This window comes from Camellia sinensis, chromosome 8 (genome assembly GCF_055761805.1).
Source record: "Camellia sinensis isolate YWXY chromosome 8, ASM5576180v1, whole genome shotgun sequence".
Lineage (NCBI taxonomy): Eukaryota > Viridiplantae > Streptophyta > Magnoliopsida > Ericales > Theaceae > Camellia > Camellia sinensis.
This window is the reverse complement of record NC_138968.1, coordinates 18,979,517-18,999,667: the sequence shown is the minus strand read 5'-3', so window position 1 is coordinate 18,999,667 and position 20,151 is coordinate 18,979,517. Positions and strand designations below refer to the sequence as shown.

The 20,151-nt window shown below is 40.3% G+C and overlaps 1 pseudogene; it reads left to right on the top strand.

Annotated features, from left to right (window-relative positions):
* The window catches only part of LOC114303778 (ABC transporter C family member 10-like), a 61,093-nt pseudogene that overhangs the window by 38,221 nt on the left and 2,721 nt on the right, over nucleotides 1–20,151 (top strand).

Sequence of the window (20,151 nt, the reverse complement as noted above, 5' to 3'; positions counted from 1 at the left end):
TCGAGCCAGAGTGGCTTCGCTCGAGCGAGTGATGGCGTCTGGTTCTGGACCTGAGAGTTGTATTTCTTGGCTCGAGCGAGCTTTTCTTGGCTCGAGCGGTCTGGTTTGTTCTTCGCTCGAGCGAGAGGTTTGTCGCTCAAGCGTGCTTCTGGTTGCAGACCTGAGGGTTTGAGTTGTTGGCTCGAGCGAGCGTTCTTTCGCTCGAGCGCACTTCTGAGTTTTTGGCTCGAGCGAGTGTTTTCTGTGTCTGGTCGCTCGAGCGACAAAGTCTTCGCTCGAGCGAGAGTGTTTTATATCAGCGGACAGTAGCGTTTTTGAACATCACTTTTTCACTTTTTTTTTCTTTCAAACCCTTGATCCGAGACACTCTCTCTCTAAACTTACACTCTCTCTAAAAATTGATCTCCCTAGAGCGTGAATCTAGCCTAGGGCCTTTGTTAAAAAGATAGAGGGCGATGAGAGCTTTGTTTTAATCTGAAAAAGTTGGGTTTTGAAAAACATTGATCTCCGAGTCTTCATCTCCTTTTGGCTCAAACTTCGAGGTAGGGATATCCTACTCCTCTCTATGGATTTTGTCTTTAAATTTTAGTATTTTGAGATGTTGGGGTTGGTTTGGTAATTTGGTAAAAGTTTGGGCTTTTGTACAATTTTACAAAAGTTGGGGTTTTATTCATAATAAACCTAGATGCATGTCTGGCATAGAGAAATGGAATAAATGTTGAATCATTGATGAAAATGGGACCTAAGGGTTGAAATGGTAATTATGGATAACGACCTAATTACATTGTTTGATTAATTGGGATAATTAATTGTGAGAAATGAGGAAATGAAATGTTGATTGAATATCCATTGTGCATTTATTTTCTGTTTTAGAAATAACTGCTTTGGGCTATCGGTGGAGGATAGTCGTGATTGTTGTAGACAATGCATGATGATTAGGCGAACGGAAACTAATCAATGGAATGTGTCATGGAACTTGACGGTTGATAGAATACATTAACTGTATGTATTGAGTGATTGTATATAGAACCATTGTGTTTGTATACGTTATGTGTAGAGGAGGAGATGGGGGATGTACTCCGCGGTTTAGGGGAAGATGGGGGGTGTACCTCTAAACCGGATAGTGTTGGGAGAAGATAGGGGATGAACTCCGTAGATACAGCTCATATGCTTGTCTAGAGAAGTGAAGATAGAGCTTATATGCTTATCTTTGTGAAGTGTGGATATAGCTTATATGCTTATCTGTGAATGTGGGATATAGTTTTTATACATATCTGTTGAGAATGTGGATAGAGCTTATATGCCTATCTGTTGAAAAAGGGGAAAAAGAAAAGTAACTTGGACTCATAAGTCGTATGACATAAATATGTGATTTATGTGAATGTATCAGTGTTGGCCATCTGTCAATTGCTAATCTTTTAGTCATTGTTCATGGTTGGTTTAGTGTATTTCTACTGGGCTGTGGCTCACCCTATATGGGAATATCATTTTCAGGTACAGGTAGCATGCCACCACCAAGGACATAGCTTGGGAGGCTAGAGGCGGACATACTTTTGTTGATTTACTTTTTGATGTATTACATGTAAATTCAAGCCAAGGGCTTAATGTGTATGAGTTAGTACTCTTTTGTTGTATCCAAGTGTTAACTTGGAAAGCTGTAAGCCCTTAGGGCATTTGCTTTTGTTGTTAACATGTAATACTTATGTAAAGGAATTCTGGGAAATGGAAGAATGTGGTTATTTCATATCTCAATGCATGTCTTATTTGATGGGTTTAATGTTATTATTTTGAGGGCGTTACAACTTGGTATCAGAGCGTACCGGGTTCGAATACTTTGGGTACGTGGGAAGTGATTAGGATCACAATGGGTTTGTCTCGCTTGATAGAGACTTAGATGTAGTATTATATGCTATGTGCTTAATTGATAACATGCTTATGTGACTATGTGGGTATGGGATTTAATTTCTAGGATGTTGATTGGATCCTTGGGTTGCTGGAAGTCTTGTTGGAAAAGCACTTGATCAATATTGTTTCTAACCGGAAGGCTAGTAACGCCTCGGGACTATCATTATCAGGAAATGAAATTCGTAAGTGCTTATGTGTTTATGTGCTTACGTGGAGTGAATTACAGTTGTCCATGCATTAGGACGTGGGTGTTTAGTTTCGGCACATTTGTGAATGTGCTAATGTTCTGTGTTACCTTTATTAGGATGTCAGGACGAGGAAGAGGTGGTAGGCGTGGTAGACCTGCGAGGCAGGAAGTACCGTTACCGGGTGAGATTCTGGCAGTGCAGGAGGGAGTTGGCCAGGCCAATGTGGCCGAGCCAGTGGGTCAGCAGGCCATGGGTGCCTTGGCCAGAGAGATAGCAGGAGCTTTGTGTATTCTTAGAGCTGGGAATCAGGCAGTTGAGGCAGGGCCTTCTTTCTTGAAGAGGGAGTTTTTCTGATCTAATCCGGATGAGTTTATCGGGGATCCGAAGGAGCCACTGAAGGCTGATGAGTGGCTAGAGCAAATGAGTAAGCCGTTCGAGATGCTTGGCATCGAGGATGGAGCACTGAAAGTGACCTTGGCATCCTTCCAACTGAAGGGAGATGCGGGTCAATGGTGGAAGTACGAGAAGGCTCATGTTGGTGGTACTTGGGAGGCGTTTGTGAATGCTTTTCAGGAGAGATTTTTGTCTGCAGCAGATAGGGAGAAGCTGAGGGATCAGTTTAGCCGGCTTAAACAGCAGGGCTTGTCAGTGGCCGAGTTTGAGGCTACTTTTACCAGTCTGTCCAGGTTTGCACCTGAACTAGTGGCGTCTGAGGAACGCCATTGCTATGAGTTTGAGCGGAAGTTGAGGCGGGGCCTCAAGTTGAGAGTTGGTGGGTCTTATATCCGAAAGTATAGACACCTGGTAGATGCTGCTGCTCATATGGAAATTATGATGCAGGAAGAGGAGGAAGAACAGAGGGGCTCCAAGAGGAGCCAGGATGGTCAGGGTGATGGCAGGAAGCAGAGGGGTTATAACCCTCAGCAGTCTCAGGGAGCAGTTTCTAGATCGACCTTTCCAGTGCCAAGTGCAGGCTCGGGGAGAGGCAATCAGGGGGAGTTTGCTTGTTACAAGTGTGGCCAGCTGGGTCACAAGGTTTCTGTTTGCCCGCAGAAGGGTGGGGGTCAGAGAGCTGCTTCTTCTTCAGCTAGACCGCAGAGTCAGAGTTTGGGCAGGGGCAGCCCTTGTCTTGTTATCAGTGTGGACAGCCTGGGCACCTGAAGAGGTTTTGCCCGTAGTTGAGTGCCACTTTGGGAGCGTCTGGTTCTAGGCAGACGCAGGGTTTTCAGCCAGCTCAGTCTGTGCAGGCCTCGAGGGCCAATCCGGGAGTTTCGTCATCCCAGTCTGTGCAGCAGTCTTTTGCTCCGAGGGGTGAGCAGGTAGGCCAGGGGCCTACGGGGCGCGTGTATACTGTTACCGCGCAGGATTTAGTACCGGCTCCATCAGTAGTGAGAGGTACTTTTCTGTTTTGCAACTCGGTTGCTAATGTGTTGATAGACATGGGTGCATCTCATTCTTTTGTATCTGCTGCATTTGCATCTGTTTTGGAATTGGAGTTAGCACAGTTAGCATCTCCTATTTGTGTGGTATCGCCTTTGGGTGGTGAGTTGATCCTGAAACAGGGTGTTAGAGGATGTGATATAGAGGTCGCCGACTATAGGCTTCCTTTTCCGTTTGTTGTCATGCCCATGAAAGGTTTTGATGTTATTTTGGGTATGGACTGGCTATCGTCATACCGGACTGTTATCGATTGCTACCGCCAGAGGGTCACGTTATGTACCTTGAGCGGGGAGTGGTTCCATTTCTTGGGAGACCAGGTTGGTAGTATTTTGCCATCGGGGTATGATTCGCAAGGGCGAAGTGAGCTTAGTAGTCTACTTGCCAGCTTTGAGAGTGGTGAGAGTGGTGAGACCCAGCTTGTGTTGCCGAGGGTGGTTTGTGAGTATTCGGATGTCTTTCCCGAAGATCTTGTTAGTTTGCCACCTCACCGAGAGATAGAGTTCTCTATTGATTTAGTGCCCGGCACGGCGTCGATTTCTATGGCACCTTACCATTTTGCTCCAGCAGAGTTGGTTGAGTTGAAAGTTCAACTCTAGGAATTGTTAGATAAGGGCTTTGTTCGCCCTAGTGTTTCGCCGTGGGGAACACCAGCCCTCTTTGTTAAAAAGAAAGATGGTGCCTTGAGATTGTGTATTGACTACCGGAAGTTGAATCGGGCTACGGTTAAGAATAAGTATCCTATGCCCCGTATAGATGATTTGTTTGACCAGTTGAAGGGTTCCCGTTGTTTCTCTAAGATAGACTTGAGATCGGGTTACCACCAGTTGAGGGTCAGGGAGGAGGATGTTCCTAAGACGGCATTCCGTACGCGGTATGGCCATTATGAGTTTCTGGTGATGCCATTCGGGCTTACCAATGCACCGGCAGTCTTTATGGACTTGATGAACCGGATCTTCCGGGAATTCTTGGATCGGTTTGTAGTCATTTTTGTGGACGACATCCTTATCTATTCACCTACTGAGGAGGAGCACGAGGCACACTTGAGAGTGGTGCTTGAGTTACTTAGAGCCCATAGGCTGTATGCCAAGTTTGGGAAGTGTGAGTTCTGGCTAAGAGAAGTCAAATTCTTAGGCCACGTGGTATCCGGGAAAAGGGTGTCTGTTGATACATCCAAGGTAGAGGCAGTGCAGGATTGGGCACAGCCTAAGAGTGTGTTTGAGATCCGCAGTTTTCTGGGATTAGCTGGGTATTACCGTCAGTTTGTGAAAGATTTCTCCAGGTTAGCGTCACCGTTGACTAGACTAACTCGGAAGGGAGTCAAGTTTGTGTGGAGTGAGACTTGTGAAAAGTCGTTCCAAGAGTTGAAAGTTAGATTGACCACCTCTCTGGTGCTGATTATTCCGGAGAGAGGGATGGGTTATGCGGTTTATTGTGATGCCTCACGAGAGGGTTTGGGTTGTGTGTTGATGCAAGAGGGAAAAGTGGTAGCTTATGGCTCACGTCAGTTGAAAATACACGAGAAGAATTACCCCACGCACGACCTAGAGTTAGCGGCTGTGATCTTTGCCTTGAAAATTTGGAGGCACTACCTTTATGGTGAGAGGTTCGAGGTATTCTCGGATCACAAGAGTTTGAAGTATCTGTTTACACAGAGAGACTTGAATTTGAGGCAGAGGAGGTGGATGGAGTTCATCGAGGATTATGATTTTGAGTTGCATTATCATCCGGGAAAGGCCAATGTTGTGGCCGATGCCCTTAGTAGGAAGACCATTAGTGATGTAGCTTGTATAGCCATCCGGGAATGGGAGATGTTGGGAGCACTTGGCGAGTTTGATTTGCTATTGGGCGAATCTGTTGAGGCTGCAGCCTTGTTTTCTGTTGTTGTGCAACCTACACTTGTGACTAGAGTGGTAGAGGCACAGAGAGGTGACCTTGAGGTAGAATCCCTCCGAGAGAAGATCTCCAGTGGGAAAGTTGAGAAGGGTTTGACGGTGTATCCCGACCTGAGTGTGAGATACCGAGACCGTTTGTTTGTGCCGGAGTCTTGCCGAGAGGAAGTACTCCGAGAGTTCCACCATTCGCGCCTTGCGGTGCATCCGGGAGGTACTAAGATGTATCAGGATTTGGGTCGCCAGTTTTGGTGGCGGGGTATGAAGAGAGATGTGGCGGTTTTCGTATCGAAGTGCCTTACTTGCCAGCAAGTGAAGGCCGAGCATCAGAGGCCAGCGGGTTTGTTGCAACCCTTGCCTATTGCCGAGTGGAAGTGGGAGCATGTCACTATGGACTTCGTTGTGGGTCTTCCGAGGACTCAGTGGGGTAGTGATGCTATTTGGGTGGTTGTAGACCGGTTGACTAAGTCGGCGCACTTCATTCCTATGCGCGTGAGAGATTCGGTAGATCATCTTGCCGACTTGTATATTCGGGATATAGTGAGATTGCACGGGGTCCCAGTGACGATCGTCTCAGATAGAGATCCTCGTTTTACTGCTAGGTTGTGGCAGAGTTTGCAGAGTGCCTTGGGCACTAAGTTGACCTTTAGTATGGCCTATCATCCTTAGACTGACGGGCAGTCCGAACGTACTATTCAGATCCTCGAGGATATGCTTCGGGGTTGTGTCCTGGACTTCAGTGGGACGTGGGAGAGACACTTGCCATTGGTAGAGTTTGCCTACAACAACAGTTTTCAGTCTAGCATCGGTATGGCACCGTTTGAGGCCTTGTATGGCCGACCGTGTAGGTCTCCAGTTTGTTGGGCCGAGGTGGGTGATGCACCTTTGTTGGGTCCGGAGTTGGTTAGGGAGACGACGGAGAAAGTTGAGCTTATCCGTAGGAGGCTTGTTACAGCCCAGAGTCGACAAAAGAGTTATGCCGACCGTAGGAGGAGACCTTTGGCGTTTGGGGTAAGTGATCATGTCTTTCTGAAAATATCACCTAGGCGAGGTTTGATGAGGTTTGGGAAGAGTGGGAAATTATCCCCTCGGTTTATTGGTCCTTTTGAGATCCTTAAGAGGATTGGCGAGGTTGCTTATCGGTTAGCCTTACCGCCGCAGTTGTCCGAAGTGCATGACGTGTTTCATGTGAGTATGCTTCGGAAGTATGAGCCAGATCCATCACATGTGTTGGATTGGACTGATTTGGAGGTAGATGAGGATGCCTCGTATGAGGAGAGACCGGTTCGGGTCTTGGATAGGCGGGATCAGGTCCTGCGTGGCAAGACCATTCCTTTGGTGAAAGTCTTGTGGAAACATCACGGAGTGGAGGAAGCCACTTGGGAACGTGAGTTGGAAGTCCGTGAGAAATATCCGGACTTGTTTGTTGATATGTAATTTTATATTTAAATTTTGAACTATTGTTGAACTTAAGAGCTTTTATATATATGTCTTAAGTTGTGAAATATTGAAAATGTTTTGGTTTATTGGGAGTATGTTTTGAAACATGCCTCATATGGAAGTTGAATGTAACATTATATGTTGAATATGTTGTTGAAATTGGAAAGATAATGCATAATGTTGATGCATGTTGAAAGTACATATGTTGTTTACATATTGTGAAAATGCCTCTTGTTAAAGGGAGGGGGTGACCGGTAATGGGTCGGATTGTTGAATGTTAAAGTGTAACATTGTTTAAAATGAAGAAAAACTTGTTTTTGAAAAACTTGTGCTTAATTTCGGGGACGAAATTCTTTAAGGGGGGGAGGTTATAGCGATCCCGGGTTTACCCTTGTTGAACAGTGATCCGGACATGTGTCCGTGGATGTTTGTAGTTGTTTATTATCTTGTTTGCATCCTTTTTCTTCGTATTTGAGTTATAGGATGTGTTGGGCAGGTTTGTTACAGGTTGGTTGTGTTTGGGAGCCTAGTGTTGCTGCCCAGATTTTTGGACCTTCGCTCGAGCGAGGAGTTGGTCGCTCGAGTGAGCGTTGAGTTTGTGCCTGGTGGGTCGAGCCAGAGTGGCTTCGCTCGAGCGAGTGATGGCGTCTGGTTCTGGACCTGAGAGTTGTATTTCTTGGCTCGAGCGGTCTGGTTTGTTCTTCGGTCGAGCGAGAGGTTTGTCGCTCGAGCGTGCTTCTGGTTGCAAACCTGAGGGTTTGAGTTGTTGGCTCGAGCGAGCATTCTTTCGCTCGAGCGCACTTCTGAGTTTTTGGCTCGAGCGAGAACTTCTTGGCTCGAGCGAGTGTTTTCTGTGTCTGGTCGCTCGAGCGACAAAGTCTTCGCTCGAGCGAGAGTGTTTTATATCAGCGGACAGTAGCGTTTTTGAACATCACTTTTTCACTTTTTTTTTCTTTCAAACCCTTGATCCGAGACACTCTCTCTCTAAACTTACACTCTCTCTAAAAATTGATCTCCCTAGAGCGTGAATCTAGCCTAGGGCCTTTGTTAAAAAGATAGAGGGCGATGAGAGCTTTGTTTTAATCTGAAAAAGTTAGGTTTTGGAACACATTGATCTTCGAGTCTTCATCTCCTTTTGGCTCAAACTTCGAGGTAGGGATATCCTACTCCTCTCTATGGATTTTGTCTTTAAATTTTAGTATTTTGAGATGTTGGGGTTGGTTTGGTAATTTGGTAAAAGTTTGGGGCTTTTGTGCAATTTTACAAAAGTTGGGGTTTTATTCATAATAAACCTAGATGCATGTCTGGCATAGAGAAATGGAATAAATGTTGAATCATTGATGAAAATGGGACCTAAGGGTTGAAATGGTAATTATGGATAACGACCTAATTACATTGTTTGATTAATTGGGATAATTAATTGTGAGAAATGAGGAAATGAAATGTTGATTGAATATCCATTGTGCATTTATTTTCTGTTTTAGAAATAACTGCTTTGGGCTATCGGTGGAGGATAGTCGTGATTGTTGTAGACAATGCATGATGATTAGGCGAACGGAAACTAATCAATGGAATGTGATATGGAACTTGACGGTTGATAGAATACATTAACTGTATGTATTGAGTGATTGTATATAGAACCATTGTGTTTGTATACGTTATGTGTAGAGGAGGAGATGGGGGATATACTCCGCGGTTTAGGGGAAGATGGGGGGTGTACCTCTAAACCGGATAGTGTTGGGAGAAGATAGGGGATGAACTCCGTAGATACAGCTCATATGCTTGTCTAGAGAAGTGAAGATAGAGCTTATATGCTTATCTTTGTGAAGTGTGGATATAGCTTATATGCTTATCTGTGAATGTGGGATATAGTTTTTATACATACCTGTTGAGAATGTGGATAGAGCTTATATGCCTATCTGTTGAAAAAGGGGAAAAAGAAAAGTAACTTGGACTCATAAGTCGTATGACATAAATATGTGATTTATGTGAATGTATCAGTGTTGGCCATCTGTCAATTGCTAATCTTTTAGTCATTGTTCATGGTTGGTTTAGTGTATTTCTACGGGCTGTGGCTTACCCTATATGGGAATATCATTTTCAGGTACAGGTAGCATTCCACCACCAAGGACATAGCTTGGGAGGCTAGAGGCGGACATACTTTTGTTGATTTACTTTTTGATGTATTACATGTAAATTCAAGCCAAGGGCTTAATGTGTATGAGTTAGTACTCTTTTGTTGTATCCAAGTGTTAACTTGGAAAGCTGTAAGCCCTTAGGGCATTTGCTTTTGTTGTTAACATGTAATACTTATGTAAAGGAATTCTGGGAAATGGAAGAATGTGGTTATTTTATATCTCAATGCATGTCTTATTTGATGCGTTTAATGTTATTATTTTGAGGGCGTTACAAAACATCAAGCACTCTTGAGTGCTTCCAAATGTTCCTTTGTGTCGGGTTTGTTTTCACTTTCATCTGAGGAGTCCTCTAAACAATCAAAATCTAAATAATTTTTCCTTGGTCCACTCTTTGTATTTTGTACACTGTTTACATATTGTGAACATGCTCATACTGGACATTTTTTTTCTTAGTAGCTGTGATTTGTTTTGCTAGTATGCAATGCACACTTAAGTACTGTTATACTATCTCTTTGCCATTGGATACACCCTCTCTATATATAGCGTTGGTAAGAATAATTAGTTTATTGTCCTTTAACCTTTGCGGTGATATATGACTAGCTATTCATGATATATGTTCATGCTAGCCTTTTTTTTTTAACTATATTTTTTCCCTCTATTTCTCCTTCTACAATGACTCACCATATTTTTTTACTATATTTTTTCCCTCTATTGAATCATCAACAAATTTTAACTAGTAGATTGCTTCATTACCCTGTGCTATTGTTTGAAGTTTGATGCACTGCTGTTTTCATTGTGGGGGGGAGAGAAAGAAGATATGGACAGATGTTTTCCTTAGAGGATCCCTAAAAAAGATTACATGAATATTCTTGCAACATGGAATACATTCAAGCTTTTGTTCCTAACCTGCTCTGCTTTTAAATAGCTTGTTTGTGTTGTAAACGGCTACTTTTCCTTTTTCGTTGCTTCTGTTTTAGTTTATTATACATTTTTTAAAAATCTTTTATCTAGTTTGTGAGTTTATTTGGAATCCGATAAGCTTACAGTTAGTAGCTGGCCAGTGCTAGATCAGATGATTTGGAAATTTGAGAGATTAAATCTATATTCCTTATTGAGTTAAGACATTTTATTTCGGATTGACTATTGAGTGAGTTCATTCTCTCGTCTCTACATGTAGCATCCATTCTAGGGGAACCAACATGGATCTCAAACGCCACACCAGAAGGCTAAATAGGTAGGTTTCTTCAAAGGGCTATCAGTCCACCACCAGCAGCCCAGTAAAAATTTAAGGTTGTGTTTGGATGTGCAGAATCATTTTATTGTTTGGTGTCGTTTATCTTATTTGTCATAAAATTTGCAACTAACCCCTTTATAATTTGTTTTGGAACTAAATGTTATATGAGGATCTACCTGCAATTGACTGCCTTGAAGATCACAAAAGACCAAGTTCATCACATTTGAGAAGGAAATAAGATTTAATCTTTGTTGATGAATTACCCTACAGATGAAGAGAAGCAAAAGTGGATAGACATCTGAAAGCAACCTCAACAATCTGGCTGCTCTCTTAGGGCAGAGGCGTAGTATGCCTCCTCATAGCTACAAGGCCTTTATCTTGAAACATGTATTTAAGACCTTCCTGCACAAGTTGATGGCTCCTTGTTTGTGTAAACTCATCAGGATTGGCTGGGCAGGGCTACTAATTGGGCTAAATTCAGTGCAAGTCATAACTGACTCCAAGAACTACTACACTAGCACCTTCAAATGGTTTAGCTGTGTCAAATTTGAGTTGTGTTGGTTTGACACTAACTGACTTTTTTATTTTTTTGTGTTTTTGTGTCAAGTTGCTTTCAAGTTTGTGTTGATAAATAGTCAACCCTAACCTTCCAACTTGGTGTCTGATTCGTGTCATGTTAAAAATTCTCACCCCTACAATTTCATAAGTTTCATGCTTTTATGTTTGAAGTTCTACTATTCATGTTCTGAAATAGTCAAGCAGTACAAAACTAGCAAGCCACAAACAATACATTAGTCTGATAATGTAATTTACAAGTCATTTGTTTTTCCATTATGCTTGATATGGTCTACCTTAATTTCACTTGTGTTTTTCTGCAAGTCTCATTTCTTATAGGTTGCTTTGGACAAGCACTAAATGTGGCTTCAAAGTTCTTATTCTGTAACATTAGTGTGTTAGGTATTTAAGTGGGGATAGTGTAATATATGGAAGGATGTAGGTGGTACTAATGTCCCAGTATCATGATTTACACTTTACTCTTCATTCGACTTGAATGAATTCCTTTTCTATAAAAATAAAGTATTGCTAGATTCAACATTTTGGTGCCTTTTGACTTCTAGTTATTGAAGTTTAAAGTTTAAAATGTTGCTCAATTCAATAAATTCATATTTTCATTGGGTTAATACACTTCATTTTTTTCTTTTTTCTGATCAATATGTTCATTTGTTTATACTTTTCCATATAATATTATCAAGATTCAAAAATTATAGAATGGCTAAATCTCAAAAAATGTTATTTGTTGTTGAAGAATTGCATAATTTCCACTTTTCCTGGTGGTGAAATGAAACTCGTCGTTTTACCTGGTATCTTAGGACAATTTTTCCCTTATATTTACATATTATGTTCTCCCAAGAAATGTTGGATGAAGCATGTGAACATCTCATACTTTGGGTGCTAGGTACTTGCTGATCGGATTGACCTTCCTTGTATGCTGGTTAAAGGGAGCTACTATACTGGCACAGATGAAGGAGCTGTGAACCTGATCAAATTTGAAAGCAACTTGACACAAAAACACAAACTTTTCTCAATTAACTATTTGTTTGTTCAATTTGGTGTTTCTCAGCCCTGTTTATTTGTATGTATGGGAAGTTTATACAAGCTGCTGCATCGACCAAATAATCAAGTTGATCCAATGGTTGCAGAGATAATAACAGATTGTTGGCATTGGTGAGTTGTCAGTTTTGTAATTATCTGTTTTGTTACTGGTACATTGGACTATAATCTTTCTCAACATTAGAGGATTTGTGCACAATTATGAGTTAGTATGAACCCTAAAATTTTATTAGCTTATATTTCCACACGGAAAACACTCTGTGCACATCATCTCTCAATGTACACACTAATTGATTTTGAAACTTGACTTTTTGCTTAGTACACAACTTATCACGCCAAGAATACCCTCACTTCTTTAACCTTAAAACCTAACCCTAGCCATTAGTTGCCACCACCTCCAAACCCTAACCCTCAACACATCACAGATTCACAGCGCCTTTCCTAGCCTCCACCATCGTGACCCAGCCCCCTCCCCGACCCTCATGCCACCTTCCTCCACCCTTGCAGCACCTTGAAACCATAGACCTAGGAAGAAGACTGTATCCCCACCGCACCTTGAAACCGTAGATCTAGGAAGAAGAAGAATGGGAAGGGGTGGTGGAGGAGGGGAGGAGGTTGGGGGGGAGGCAATGAGAGGTGGCGTTGGCGATGGAGGGTATGGTGGCTAATGGTTTCAGGATTAGGGTTTGGGATAGAGAAGATAAGGGTATTATGGTAGTTATATTTTAGGATAAGATGTAATTAAAAAGAAAATGATTAATAGAGAAGATAAGTGTATTCGTTTGCCGGTGAGCTTCGTCTTGCCTGAGCTTCTATTTAAAATGTCCTCAATATTTTTCTATTATGACATTTGATCAATAATTATATAGATGACTATTGCATTCACGTCAATCATGGCAATCTTTATAATTGAAAGAATCGATAAGCAAAAGGGAACGGTGTCCATTCTTCCCCTACTCTTGGCAGGTGTTATAAGCATATTGTATTGGAGGTAAGCATGTGTACCTTTCCTCAATTATAAAGGATTTTGTTTTTCTATTTTAGGTGATGAAGTTCGTACTTGTGTATGGGAGAAAATGCCAGAATGCGACAGTGCCTTTGGATTATATAACATTTTGTTGTAATGCCTTTTGAGTTGTCAATAAATACAAATGTTTTGGTGTTTGAACTTCTCCCAAATGATTCACATCTAAAGTTAATTTTGCAAAGATTTTTGCATGAGCATGACCCTACAATTCCAAGTAAACATTTATTGTATGTTGACTTGTGCATTAACCTGCAGGTTTTTTGATGACCTCTGCCCATATGCACTGGTTCAGTTTGTTCCTTGCATTGTAATTCCGATAATGGCTATCTTGTTGCCTCCAATGTACACACATTCCACATACTGGCTTTGGGCTGCAGGCTTGTATATTTCATCATGTGGGCTCTTCTGTTTACTAAATCTATTAGTTTTTTGTGCCATTCTAAGTAACATTTAATTGCATAACATGCAAGATTTTATCTTTTAGCTAAGGTTGAAGAAGCTGCAGATAAACCAATTTATAAATGGACATATTCTTGACACTTATGCTTGCAAAGAGGACTATTGAAACAGAGAGGTATTCTTTTTTTTATTCTTCAACTTTGTTTGACTTCCTTCTATGGCACTTGGTTTTGAAGAGATTTTTAATAGGATAATTATGTTTATTCTCTAATATTTTTGGGCACAATAATTAGGGACATTAAACTACTTAAAGATCATCTTGTTTGAAAACTATTTTTGATTCAATTATACGTTCTTAAAACATATCAAGTTTATGTGGATCCTCTGTGAAGACCACCTTTCATTGATTTGATGCATGGATGGTTATTTTTCTTGCACAATGCTTGATCATACCTGCAAATTTATCTATATTATAGGACCGACGTTCACAAGATAATGTCAGCATCATCATTGTTGATTTGGGGTATGCACTTGTATGCATTAAGTTAATTTAATCTAATGTTTTCCATTCTAATCTAATGTGTCAATCTATTGTACTGATATTTAACCTTTCTAATTTAGTCATGGCTGTGATTTTTTGCAGGAGGACAGATTGGCAAAGTTTGCCTTATTCAGAAAGAAATTTTTGTTTATGAACTGGGCCAAGCTTTTGCTACTATCGGTATTGTGTCATTAGGAGTATGGATGTCTTCTCTGCTTTCTGCATGAGTTCTCAAGCCTGACTTTGTAAATAAATCCTCACGGATTTCTAATATATTGTGTTTATATTATGTAATTGTACATGTATCACATCTTATTGCATTGTTTTTTATTTTTAATTTTATTTTCAAACTTAGTTTATTTATTATTTTAATAAACATCAATTATTAGTTCTTAATAATTGTTTATGACATGTATTTTTTTCAACCATATAAAATTAGCACAACTTTAAAAATAAAAATAATAAAAATAATGGCTATGGCGGCGTTTTTTGAACGTCACTATATCCCTACCCAAACGGTTAGATTTTAAAAATGTATAAATGTTTTTAACGGCGTTTCCAAAACGTCGCTAAATGTCATAGTGACGTCATGGTACAATTAGGATAGGACATTTGGCGGCGTTTGTAAAAATGCCACCTATACTAATATAATGACGTTTTAAAAACGCCATAAAGCTATAGCGACGGCCGCGTTATCGGCGTTTGGTACTAAACGTCACCAAAAGAATTAGCGACTTTTTCAGTACCTATAGCGGCGTTTTTAAAACGCCGCTAAAAGTCCATTTTCCAGCAGTGGATCCAGACCGAAACAATAAGAGAGAATATTTTATTTGGGTCGGGATTGGATAATGAGAGATACCAGGAAACATTAGAGAAGTGTTCCTTGGTGAAGGACCTTAACTTGCTACCCTACGGTGACCTCACTGAAATAGGCGAAAGAGGGGTTAACCTCAGCGGTGGTCAGAAGCAGCGGATCCAACTTGCTCGTGCACTATATCAGGATGCTGATATATATCTGTTGGATGACCCATTCAGCGCTGTTGATGCACACACTTGTTCGAGCTTATTTAATGTAATGTAATTACTTTTTTTTAGTGTAGTGCAATTTTATTCTTGTTGGCCGCAACAAGCTTATGGAGAAAATTCATTTCATTGTGGCAGGAATATGTTATGGCAGCTCTTTCAACGAAGACGGTCTTACTTGTCACCCACCAAGTGGATTTTCTTCCTGCATTTGATTCTGTTTTGCTCAGTTTAACTTCTTTGGGTGCTGTCTTTCACACTGTTCTTCATAAAATTAGTTTTTTTTTTCTTCTTTTTCTTCTCATTCTTGCTGCAATTCGACCATCCAACCACGATGACATAGCCTTAAAATTAAGCCAATTTGCTTACTGATCATTTCTGTGAAATGGTGACTGACTCCTTTTTAACGGATTACTTAATTATAGTTCCAAACTTATACTTGTCTACATCTTTAATGAATCCTAGGACCGCAAGACTTTCCTGTTCTTGAAGTACCTCAAAACCTTCGTACTTCCATATAACTTTGATGAACGCTTTTAATGGCTGGTTTGTCCAATGCTTTTTTAGTAGTGTTTTTTTAATAAAAAAAAAATCTTTTTTGTGATAAAGTAGCTGCTAAAAAAGTTAACGTGCTTGGAAAATGCTAGAAAAGTTACTTTTTCTTATTAGGAAAGTCTAGTAAGTATGAAGGCTTATATGGAAATATGAAGGTTTGAGGTACAAAAAAATTGAAGCACCTCAAAACCTTCACACTTTTTTCTAATTGTGAAAGTTTAGGAAGTAGGTTTTGATTGCTGAAAAATGAAGTCATACTTCCATATAACTTTTTTGGATCTGCCACAAGTAAATTTTTTGAGGGAATAGAATTCATTTAGTGTGTATAGCCAAGTGAATATTCTATTTTCTACTAGAGGTTGTGTCCAAAGGGAACTAACTGCTTATAACATTGCTAAGTTTCATCACTATAAAGCAATCAGTTGGTAATAATTTCAATTTTTTTGGTTGACAGTTGATGTCGGATGGAGAAATTCTACAAGCAGCTCCTTACCATCAGTTACTGGCTTCAAGTCGAGAATTTCAAGACCTTGTCAATGCACACAAAGAAACTGCTAGCGCTGAAAGGCTTGAAGAGGTATCTTCTTCTCAGAAGCGTGAAACGTTTACCAAAGAGATCATAAAAACTCATACTGATGAGAAATCTAAAGTGGACCAGTTGATTAAACAAGAAGAGAGAGAAGTAGGAGGCATCAGTCTTAAGCCTTACATGCAATACTTAAATCAGAACAAAGGCTACTTGCTTTTCTCCGCAGCTTCTATCTGCCACCTTGCATTCGTGATTGGTTCAATACTACAAAACTCTTGGATGGCCCCTAATGTTGAAAATCCTAATGTCACCACATTGCGATTGATTGTAGTTTACTTGGTGATTGGATTTACTTCGACACTAATTTTGTATTTTAGATCTCTCTCCATAGTTGCTCTTGGTATGCAATCGTCAAAATCTTTGTTTTCACAGCTACTAAACTCCCTTTTTCGTGTGCCCATGTCATTTTACGACTCTACACCTTTGGGAAGGATACTGAGTCGGGTAAGCATCTCAAAACGTTAAACTTTTTGTGATTGTGTTTTTTTTTTTTTTTGGCATTGATATTCATGAAACTAACCCCCTTTCCTCTTCTTTGTTTTCTTATGTTATTTTTTCATTTTTTATGTAGGTTTCAGCCGATTTGAGTATTGTTGATCTTGATGTTCCCTTTAGCTTTGTCTACAGTTTTTCGTCTACCATAAATACCTATGCTAATCTTGCTGTCTTGGCTGTCGTTACCTGGCAAGTCCTGTTCATCTCCATACCAATGATTTATTTGGCAATTCTCTTGCAGGTAATCTTGGGAGATATAATACCTTTTTTTTTTTTGATGATTGAGAATCGGCCTAGGCAGGATCCTTTGGACGAATGACGCTGGGTGTGTAAACTCGAGATTTAGAAGTCAGCCCCTAAGACTATGAACCAGGCAAACGAGAGAGGAAATCGAGCCTCAGACTTCCTAGAAACCTGTGCCAGCACCTAAGACTATGAACTTGGGTGATCGATTATCCAAGCCTAAAAAGTACGGACACTTCTAAGTAGGTAATGTGTCGTGTCTGACACAATATTGGATACCGACACGACACTCGTTAGACACTTCCAAACACTTAGATATACATGAAACACATCATAAATTTGAATTGGAATCTAAAAATTAAACAATAACAGTGTAAATTTATATATGTTCTTCATTTTTAAATTTATTATATTTGACTTACATATTCATATATTTGACGTATAATAGTTATTTATCTTTGACATATAATAAATATATAAAATTATATATTTTGCACGTGTCTCCTAAGTGTCATGTCTTGCATTTTTTGAAAACTTCCAAGTTGGTATATCAATGTCTGTCACGTGTCCGTATTTGTGTTTTTTAGATCCGAGCTACCCCTAGGAGTTAGGAGATATATGACAATTAGATATGAAGTGAAATTTAGCAAAAACACGTGGACAAACAGAGATTTTGGAACTGTTTGGAAATAGGTGAAATCAAATTAGGTAAGTAATTGAGGTGGGGAAGTCCTTGTATATGTGTTTGTAGTGTTGGGGTATATCTCTTTGTTGGAGTGTGGGACCCAATTGGTTTATTAAAAGAGTTTAATTTGATTTGGTATTAGTTATAATATATTTTTATATATTATATCTAATTTTGTGGTGACCCAATTAAATTTGGATACAACTAAGATTTTGATAAAACAAACCAAAGATTTAATCATATATATATATATGTTTCCAGAGAACTGATTGAGAGCTGGAATCCGGGTGCCCCTAATGCCCCGAAACCACGAAACGACGTCATTTCGTGGTTTGAATTTTTTTTTTTTTTTCAGCAGAACCAGGAAGACGAAGACGAAGGAAGAGGAGGGGGAGGGGGAGGGAGAGGAGGAGGGGGACTGGAGGGGGCCTAAAAAATGGGCTGGAGGCGGAGATCGGTGATGGCAGAGGCGGCGATCGGCGATGGCAGAGGCGGCGATCGGCGATCGGATCAGCGACGGATCGGAGACGACGGCGACCGCGACCTCTCCCTCTCCCTCTCCCTCTTTCTCTCCCTCTCCCTCTTCTCTCCTCTGCAGGTCGACAATGGCAGGAAAAAAGAAAAAAAAAAGAAAAAAAAAAACCTAATGCCCAAAACGACGTCGTTTTGGGCATTAGGGGCATTCGGGGCAAAATGATTCGAGGCACAAATCATTTTGATGTTTCCGTGAGGTGTGGCAGAGGAATTTTGCCAATTCAATTCGGTGGAATAGGGGCTGTACGGCTGCCTTATTGTTTTTGGTTTGTTTTCAAAGGTGAGCATCCATTGGGTTATCATTAATTATTGGTGAGATTAGTGCTTCCTGATACAGTGAATTTGCTTGGTGAATAACGGCGGCTACAGATTGTTTTGTCTTCATTGGGTTTGTGCTTTGAAGCATAACTTGGTTCGTTATTTTGGATCTTCTACAACTTTGGTTTTGAAGATTTTGGTTTTTCTATTTGGTGAGGTCTTTCCTCTTGTTTATTTGTGATTATTTGGAATTCACCTAAGGGTGGTTTTGTGAGACCATTCGTGTCTCGTTTGTAATCGTTTGGAAACTATTTGGTTGATAGTGAATCGAATTTCGATCCCGTGGACATACCTCACATTGAGGGAACCACGTAAAATTCTTGTGTTGCTTTTTATTTAATTTTTCCGCATTAGTTTTTATTCCCATTGATTGATTTACTTGTGGGGAATCATATATTTTCCCTAACAACTGGTATCAGAGCCTTACGGTTTAATTGGGTTTATTTATTTGTGTAAATCAATGGAGGACTTATTATTTTGTAAAGATTTGTATGGACCCATTGAGGGTGATAGTGGCAAACCCGAGGGTATAAAAGATGATGAATGGAATAGGCTTAATCGAAAAGTCGTTGGTGCTATCCATCAATGGATTGATGACAGTGTATTTCATCATGTTGCTACTGAAACTTCAGCACATGATTTATGAAAAAAAATTAGAAGGCCTTTATGATAGGAAATCAGCCACAAATAAAGCTTTTCTGTTTCATAAGTTGGTTAATTTAAAATATAAAGAGGGCAACCCTATTCCGAAACATTTGAATGAAATAAAGAGTATTGTTAACCAACTTGCTTCTATGAAAATTGTTTTTGATGATGAGTTGCAGGCTTTGATGCTACTTAGTTCTTTGCCTGAAAGTTGGAAGACTTTGGTAGTGGCCGTTAGCAATTTGGCACCCGATGGAGTTGTCACAATGGGCCAAGTCACTAGTAGCCTGTTGAATGAAGAAACTAGAAGAAAATCAGCGGGTTCCTCTCATTCAGAAGCATTTGTTGTGAGAGGTCGAAGTAAAACAAGGGGGAGGAGTAAGACTCCTCATGGTCATGATCAAAGCCGTGACAAATCAAAAGATGGTTCTTTTTCAAAAAAAGACATTGAGTGCTATTATTGCCATGAGAAAGGGCACATGAAGCGGGAACACCGAAAGCTCAAGAATAAGGAGAAAAGGCATGACAAAAGTGTGGATAAAAAGTAAGAAGACACAACGGTAGTTACTACCAATGATCTCATGGTCATTTGTGAAGATGATTGTATCAATTTTGTGGGCCAAGAGAGCAATTGGGTGATTGATTCCGGTGCTTCTTTTCATATGACTTCTCGAGTTGATTTCTTCACTACCTACACCGAAGAAGATTATGGTTTTGTTCGAATAGGTAATGAAGGTTTGTCCAAGATTATTGGCATGGGTGATGTTTGCTTGGAAACAAATTTGGGCTGCAAGTTGTTGCTTAAAGATGTGAGGCATGTTCCCGACATTCGCCTCAATTTGATCTCTACTGGGAAGTTAGATGATGAAGGCTTCAACAACAAATTTGGTGATGGAATATGGAAGCTCACAAAGGGTTCTTTGGTGGTGGCTAAGAGAAAGAAGACTCATACACTTTATTCGATGCAAGGAAAAATTTGTAAAGGTGTTGTCAATGCACTTGAAGATGATACTCCTACTGAATTGTGGCACAGGCGACTTGGGCACATGAGTGAAAAGGGGCTGCAAGTTTTGTTCAAGAAAGAGCTTCTACCCAGTTTGAAAGGTACACATCTTAAAACTTGTGTTCATTGTTTGGCGGGCAAACAACATAGAGTTTCTTTTCATAAAAATGTTGCTTCTAGAAAAGAAAATGTTTTGGAGTTGATTCATTCGGATGTTTGTGGTCCTTTAAAAGTTAGAACACATAGTGG